At 45.9% G+C, this 8,604-nt stretch overlaps 1 pseudogene; it reads right to left on the reverse strand.

Moving 5' to 3' along the window:
- Positions 1-1,739: 1,739 nt before the first annotated feature.
- On the reverse strand, positions 1,740-2,222 carry LOC100956698 (annotated as a pseudogene).
- Positions 2,223-8,604: the final 6,382 nt, after the last annotated feature.

The raw sequence follows: 8,604 nt of genomic DNA on the forward strand, positions 1-8,604 counted from the left end.
TCAGCCCCGGCCAAAAAAACTGCAAAAACAAAAACAAAAACAAAAAAAAACCAGATAAATACCAAAGTACTGTGTAGTGTCCATATTCATTGCAAAAAAAAGAAATTACTGGAATTTTCAGAACATCAAATGGTTATGACTATCATTTTCAACCTATATACAGATTTTCATTCAAGGTCTAAGTTCTATTCCTACATAACAGTATTCACATGAGTTCCTGTGCCCATTTATTATCAAAACCAGGAGTCTTGTAAGTCAAGCCCAGCTTTGTCTTGATTTCAAAGTCGACACAGCAGCCAGCCCAGAACTCTGGGGCTTGCTGCTTGAGTCCTAGAAATCATGTCTTCTCATTTTATACGATAAATTGTGTCTCCGAAAAATAAGATCAGACTCTAGAGTCTTTTGAAACAGTTCCGGTTTCCAAGTGTTTCTGCATGGGACTCAGATGCACCCAAGCGCGCTTTCCCTCAACTTTCTAAACCTGCCATTGGGAACCCAAACTCCACTGCGTTTTCAGAGGAGGTGTTCTTTTTTTTTTTTTTTTTTTTTTGAGACAGAGCCTCAAGCTGTCCCCCTGGGTAGAGGGCTGTGGCATCACAGCTCACAGCAACCTCTAACTCCTGGGCTCAAGCAAGTCTCCTGCCTCCGCCTCCCAAGTAACTGGGACCACCGGCGCCCACCACAACGCCTGGCCATTTTTTGGTTGCAGCCATCATTGTTTGGTGGGCCCGGGCTGAATTCAAACCCGCCACCTTAGGTGTATGTGGCTGGCTCCTTAGCCACTTGAGCCATAGGCGCTGAGCTCATGATGGAGGTTTTTAAGAACCACACTAACCCCAAGGAAAGGCAGTAAAGTAAATTATCCATTTCTTTTATCTGTTAACAGCAACAGCAACAAAGTGAGAGTGCATTGGCAAATGGGAAGACCACAGCAGTCATGGTTTCACAAGGCCCTCCTTTCAAAATTATGGCCAAAGGTGTTTAAGACCTAAAGGAGGTAAAAAAAAAAAAAAATTGTTAAAACAACAACCCTATGAAGGGAGGTGGTGCTCAGGATCTGGCACAAAGAAACAGGGAAGGCAGAGCAATGACAAAACCCAGAGTGCCCTGGTGGACTGGTGGCAATGAGTCTACTGGGTGTTAATAGCCTCTCCTTGTCCTTAAAAATTTTTTTTTAAATTAAAGTGAGTAATGGGGCTAAGGAAGTCTGCAATTACAGAATTTAAAAGCCAAGCTCACAAAATCTATAAGGCAAGATTTTTGTCGTCAGGGGTGGGAACAGGTGGGTAAGACAGTAGGCACTGAAGGCTGGTTCAGCCACATTCAGAGCAGAACAGCCTTAAAAATAAGGCAACGTGTGGCTTCTCAGTTTGAGACCAGCAGAAAGGCCAAATGAGTCAGGTAAAGGAGCCAACCATTGGTGAATTACAGGAGGGTATTCAGAAGGGGTAATAATCACAGTTAGATGGCATGACCTGGGGTCACAGGTAGGCAGGAGTCCCTTGAGCCAGCACTCAAGGGGAATGTCTTTACATGTCCTATGCACGACTCCAAGCAGCAATTTCTGGTGTTTGGAGGTTTGTTAGTTTTGTGACATTTCCCCCCAAAAGAACACATGAAGGTAAGCTCCCTGGAAAGCTGAGACCACGAGAGCAGCACCTCCACCAGGGGTGTGGCTGGACGAGAGAGTCAGAAGGGACTTCCTACAGCACCTGGCTCCCTTCACGTCCAGCTGAGTCCTACAAATGCTTGTAGGTGCCCAGGGGAGCTTTGCAGTTGGGACAGTAGTGGTCCACGTCCTGCAGGGCATCCATCCACACAGAAGGGGATGAAGCAGCAGCCTGCAATGCATCCCAGCAGGCACAGGCTCCCACAGGACAGCCAGGTCAGCGCACCAGCATTGTAGGACAGCTGAGTCATGATCATCTTGTTGCAGGAAGGACAACACATCTGAACAGTGTGGTCAAAAAAGGAGACAGGTTCTTGCAGGTAGACGGTTGCGCAGCAATTGCATTGTCATTGGGGACAGGCACTGGCTGGGTATAATATGAAGGAGGATTCATGCCCTTCCCATCCAGGCCTGTCATGAGCCCCATGGTCAGCATGGGTGCTGGAGGCGTGGGATAGTAATTGTCAATAACCACCGTCTCTTCATAGGATGGGGGTGCAATTGGCGCTGAGAAAGCCTGGGCAGCTGCCTGGTAGGGTCCTGGAACCAACATTTTACCGCTGCCCACACTGCCTGTTGAGCCGGGAGGTCTCCATTGTCAGACCTTATACAATAATAGCTCTGATGGTCACGCCAAAAAAAGAGTTCCAAAATTGCTTTGAAGTATAGACTAGGTGCTGGTGTTGGTACAGAGCTTCCCAAAGGGAGTACTTTGAATATGACTGTAATGATATTCAGCAGTGAAGTAAGTAGCACTTTTTCTAGGATGAGTTCACAAACTTAATTGTCAGACCTCATAGTCTTCTTCTGAGAAGTGTCGATTCAGATTACTAAGAAACATCTTCCTGGCTGGTTTCTCTTCCTGAACCACCTCCTCACTTTCAAAATGATGCCCCTGCCCCTCTCAAATAGAAAATGATGATTTCATCCAGGGTCTGTGGTGAAAAACTTAAGGAGTGCTAAAAAAAAAAGCTCAGTCATTAAGGTAAATAACATTTAATGCAAACATTTAACAATAACCTTAAAAATGCAAAATATCCTCAATGAACAAAATAGCATTTTCTTTTATAAAGGTAGGCTGTTGTCTGTTTGATGACACTGTATTATTATGCAATGGAAAAAAACGTGCAGTCCCTGGGCAAGCTCACTGTTGAATCCTCCTCTGAGTGAGTTTATGAGAGTTGACAATAGTGTGTAAACAGATTGAGCAATTCAGGGCTTTATGCATGGACTTGTTTGATTGTCAGGATTTTATTAACTTTTTCCACTTGGTTCAAAATATGGGAGGATATTTTGTTATGCGTAAGTAGGGCACACATTTTTCCTTTTTTTCTCAGGCTGCAATGTGGCCTGGAGAGTTTGCTCTAAAACACTTGTCCTTTATACTTATCAATATGTATTACAGATTTCTTCTCCTTCTCCTTCGCCTCCCCTCCCCGCCTCCTTCTTCTTCTTCTTTTTTTTTTTTTTGTAAATAAATTACCTCAAACTCAGTGGCTTGAAAATCAACACTCAGCCAGCACAGTGGCTCTTGTCTATAATTCCAGCACTTTTGGAGGCCAAGGTGGGAGAAGCTCTTGACCCAGGAGTTCAAGACCAGCTTTGACAACATAGTCAGACACTGTCCCTGCAAAAAATAAAAAGGGTGGTGCCTGTGGCTCAGTGAGTAGGGCGCTGGTCCCATATACTGAGGGTGGTGGGTTCAAACCCGGCCCCAGCTAACCTGCAACAAAAAAATAGCAGGCGCTGTAGTGGGTGCCTGTAGTCCCAGCTACTCTGGAGGCTGAGGCAAGAGAATCACCTAACCCCAAGAGCTGGAGTTTGCTGTGAGCTGTGACACCACAGCACCCTATCAAGGGCAACAAAGTGAAACAAAAACAAAAAACAAAAAATAAAGAAATTAGCCTGTGTGTGGTATGCCTGTAGTCCTAGCTGCTTGGTAAGCTGAGTCTGGAGGATCACTTGAGCCCAGGAATTTGCAGTTATGGTGAGCTGTGATTGGGCCACTACACTCCAGAAAAGGTGAGATCCTGTTAAAAAAAACAAAACAAAACAAAACCCAGCACTCATTTTATTGTTGCTTCTGGCTTCTGAGAGCCAGAAATTTGGGAATGATCTGACTGGCCTCTCTCTGTCTTCACGTAATCTCCTACAGAGATCAGTTAGTGCTTCCTCACAAGATGGTGGTCTCTGAGCAACTGGAGCCACAGCAGCAGAAGCCCTCAAGAGCAAATGTTTCACTGGACAAGACGGAAACTGTATCCCTTTTTGTGACTCAGTCTCAGGGTCACGTAGCTTTCCTTTTGCCACCTTCTATTGAAATAGTCAAAAAAATCTATCCTATTTGAAGGAGAGGACCTTCAAGACCCCAGGTGTTGGTGAGAGAAGTATCAAGGCTACTTTGTAATAGAGCAGGTGGCAGAGGATTACATAATCATGGAGCCTATAGTGCCACAACACTTCACATTGGTACATAGAACATCCCCTTTCTTTCTGATAGCCGCAGAGTTATGTCAACATATGAATGGAACATAATTTATTTGAAAAATCCCCCAATGGTGGGAATGTAGGTTGCTTCCAACTTAGTACCACTATAAATAGTGCTGTGGTGGATAACCTTGTTTATGAAACATTTCATTCCCACAAAAACGCACCCAAGGACAAATTGACCAGGTGCTTTACATGCATGATGACGTTTGTTTGTTTGTTTTTAGACAGAGTCTAACTCTGTCACCCTGAGTACAGAGTCATGGGCATCGTACTAGCTCACAGCAACCTCAAATTCCTGAGTTTGGGTGATTCTTTTGCTTCAGCCTCCCACATAGCTGGCCCTATAGGTTCTTGCCACAATGCCCGACTAGATTTTCTATTTTTGGTAGAGATAGGGTCTCATGCTTGCTCTCAGGCAATCCACCTGCCTTGGCCTCCCAGAGTGCTAGGATTATCTCATGAGCCACCATGGCCGGCCTAATGATGTTTCTAAGTGTTTAATTTCCTTAACAGGCTGACTAAGATGAAGATCATCAGTTCTGTTCTATAGAGATGGAATGAGATGCTTCAGAGGGGTAAAATGCCTTCCCCAGAGTCTCAGGTAGCACACACATTAGGAAGGCAGGTAGAGTTCATATACAAGTTCACCCGGTACCAAACCTTGGGCTTTTTTTTTTTTTTTTAAGATAGAGCCTCAGGCTTGTCCCCCTGGGTAGAGTGCTGTGGCATCACAGCTCATAGCAACCTCCAACTCCTGGGTTAAAGCGAGTCTCCTGCCTCAGCCTCCCAAGTAGCTGGGACCACAAGCGCCTGCCACAATGCCCAGTTATTTTTTTGGTTGCAGCCGTCATTGTTGTTTGGCAGGCCCAGGCTGGATTTGAACCTGCCACCTTAAGTGTATGTGGCTGGCGCCTCAGCCACTTGAGCCACAGGCACTGAGCCAAACCTTGGGCTTTTTGTTTGTTTCTTTTTTTGTTTTGAGACAAGATATTGTCTGTTACCTGGAGCATAATGCGGTAGCCTTATTATAGCTCACTGCTCTCCAGCTCAAGCAATCTTCCTGCCTCCGTTTTCTGAGTAGCTGGGACTACAGGAACTCACCAAGATGAATGGCTAATTTTTCTAGTTTTAGTAGAGATGGGGTCTGGCTTTGTTCAGGCTGATCTCGAACTCCTGAGCTCAAGAGATTATCCCACCTTGGCCTCAGAGTTCTAGGATTATAGGCGTGAGCCACTGTGCCTGGCCAAGTGTTCATGATTTTTTTAAAAAGATTTAAAATACAAATATCAGGCCGGGCGTGGTGGCTCAAGCTTGTAATCTTAGCACTCTGAAAGGTTGAGGCAGGTGGATCGCCTGAGCTCAGGAGTTCGAGACCTGAGACTCAGCGAGACTTTGTCTCTTAAAAAAAAAATAGCTGAGTGTTGTGGTGGGAGTCTATAGTCCCAGCTACTTGAGAGGCTGAGGCTAGAGGATCTCTTGAGCCCAAGAGTTTGAAGTTGCTGTGAGCTATGATTCTATAGCACTCTACCCAGGGTGACTGAGTGAGACTCTGTCTCAAAATAAATAAATAAATAAATAAATAAAATAAAATACAAATATCTTATGGGACTAGGTAGTCCAAATCCACATTCAGATGTAAATGACTAATGCCGGATCTTTCCCTCCAGCAGGTTTTGATAAGAGGAGGAAGAGATCTATCTCAAGGCCACCATGGCTCCTGAGAGTCATAAATGGGGGTGAGGAAAGGCAGAGTGAGAAGTCCAGAAGTCAAACTTCACCTACTTGATCTGCCCGCTGTGACAGGCTTGGAAAGGGCCTCTGCAGCAAATACTGAATAAATATTATGACTGGGATGACTAAAGCCAAGCTAAACACCCCCGCCCCCCGACTAGGATCCAACACAGAGTGTTAAAAAAGAAATGAGAAAAACTCATTGGCCAAGGGTGAGACAATTATACCCCCATCCAGAGGGGGACAGTCACTGCAATCAGAGTCTCTGCCCCTGGACACTATGGACATTCTTTCTCTGTAGTGGGACCATCCTGGGCACTGCAGGTGCTGAGCAATATCCCTGGCCTCCGCCCACTTCATGCCAGGAATACCCATCAGTAGTGACAACCACAAATGTCCACAGACATTGCTCAGTGTCCCCTGGGGGCAATTGTAATGTGAGTTATTGTCAAATAAAAGAGCCACATCAGGCGTGGCACATAGAAGCCCCTCATTAAATTTTTGTTGCACAAATATATGATGATTGGGCCATTAGGAAATATTTACCAGAATATAAATTTCCTTTTCCTTTCCTTTTCTTTTCTTTTCTTTTTTTTTTGAAGATGGGGTCTCACTTTGTTGCCCAGGTTGGAATATGATGGCAAGCTCATGACTCACTGCAGGTTCAAACTCCTGGGCTGAAGCGATCATCCTGCCTCAGTCTCCTGAGTAGCTGGGATTATAGGTACCCACCACAAAGCCCACCTACTTTTAGAGACGGGGTCTCACTCTTGCTCAGGCTGGTCTCAAACCCATGAGCTCAGGCAATCCACTTGCTTCGGCCTCCCAGCGTGCTAGCATTACAGGTGTGAGCTACTGCATTGGGTGGATATGAATTTCTTTCTTTTTTTCTTTTTTTTCTTGCGGTTTGGCCAGGGCCAGGTTTGAACCCACCACTCTCGGTATATGGGGCCAGTGCCCTATCCACTGAGCCACAGGCACCGCCCCAGGATATGAATTTCTTGAGAGCAAGGATTTACCTCCTCACAACCTAGTACCCTAGCATTGTGTGTAGGACACAGCCATCTATTTATTAAACTCACAGCAGCTTCCTGTTATGTTTAGCACAAACTAAACTCCTTGCTTCAATCCACACTAACCTGCTCCATACTCTCCCTGTCCTCTCCTTCTCCCTTTTCTCTCCCTCCTCACTCTGCTCCAGCCACAGGGGCCTCCTTCCCGTGCCTCCAACACTCCAGGCATGGTCCAGCTGCGGGGCCTTTGTATAAGCTGTTTGTCATTCTGAAACATCCTACCTCTCCATCTCACGTGGCTGACAGTATCTCATCATTAAGGATTGTATTTAAGGCTCAGCGCCCATGCTCAGTGGTTAGGGCATCAGCCACATACACTGAGGCTGGCAGGTTCGAACTTGGCTGGGTCTGCTAAACAATGATGACAACTGCAACAAAAAAATAGCCAGGCATTGTGGCAGGTGCCTGTAGTCCCAGCTACTTGGGAGACTGAGGCAAGAGAATCGCTTGAGCCCAAGAGTTTAAGGTTGCTGTGAGCTGTGATGCCAGGGCACTCTACTGAGGGTGACCTAGTAAGAATCTGTCTCAAAAAAAAAAAAAAAAGATTGTATTTAAAATGTTATCTTCTGGAAGGGGGGTGGCGCTTGTCCAGCCCTCCTCTGCCCTTTACCATGGTTATATTTAGTTTCTCAGTAGCAATTGTTCATTTATGAGTTTACTTCTTTGTTGATGCATTTATGGTCTAGCTGACTCGTTGCTTCATCCCTAGCACCAGCCTGGGCAACATAACGAGATGTCACAGGTGACAGTGACAATGAAGGGCACATAGATGCTCAATGAGTAAGAGCTGATTAAGCACTCACTGTTTGTGGCTCTTTTCTAGGTATGGGGGACCCAGTCCTGAACAAGAGAGAGTCTATCCTGGCCTCTGAAGTGTTCACACTCCCAGGGGCTGGGCGGGGGTAAGGAAAGACAACACATAAGCAAACGGGATAATTTCTACTAGTTTGTGGAGTCAGTGGAAACAATGATGTAATAAAGAGATCTGGGCAAGCTGCTGTCTGTTGGGGGAGATTAGAGAGGGCCTTTTGGCAACATGGACTGATTCAGAAATAGCGAATATTCATTAATATGTCAATATAGTGACAAAGATGAGGGGAGAGGGGATAGGAAGGGAGTTCCAGGTGTGGGAACAGCAAGTACAATGGCCCTGGAAAACATGTTTGGCTCAACAAATATCTGTCGACCAAATGAACAATAGAAGATTCTAGAAAGAATCAATAGCTGGTCTTGATCAGTGGGCAGGGGGTTACCAATTGGGATGAGCTCCTGGCAGAGAACGGACTTCAGCGAAGACCTGGGCTGGTCCTCTTGGTTTTGTTCTGTTCTGGGATGAACAAGACCCACCCAGGGGCCCTGGGTTATGTTAGAACCCGATGTCTGGGAACTCGGAAGACAAAAAGTCCCCACAAGTAGGGGAGAGGTCACAGCAGATCTAAGGTATCCCAGACTTTGGCCTTTGCCCACTTCTGCTGGAAAAGCACAAAACAGAAGAGATAATGGTTTTCCCTCCTCAACCCCTGCCTGCTCTGTGTCACTGGCCCTTAACCCTGTCCATCTGCCCTGTCCACCAATTGCCACCTGGGGGTGGGCTGGGAGCTGCCTCAGACTATTTTAGCATCCTTCAAGGGGTGGTGACAG

This window comes from Otolemur garnettii, unplaced genomic scaffold (assembly GCF_000181295.1).
Source record: "Otolemur garnettii isolate 467f Iridium unplaced genomic scaffold, OtoGar3 scaffold00029, whole genome shotgun sequence".
Classification (NCBI taxonomy): domain Eukaryota; kingdom Metazoa; phylum Chordata; class Mammalia; order Primates; family Galagidae; genus Otolemur; species Otolemur garnettii.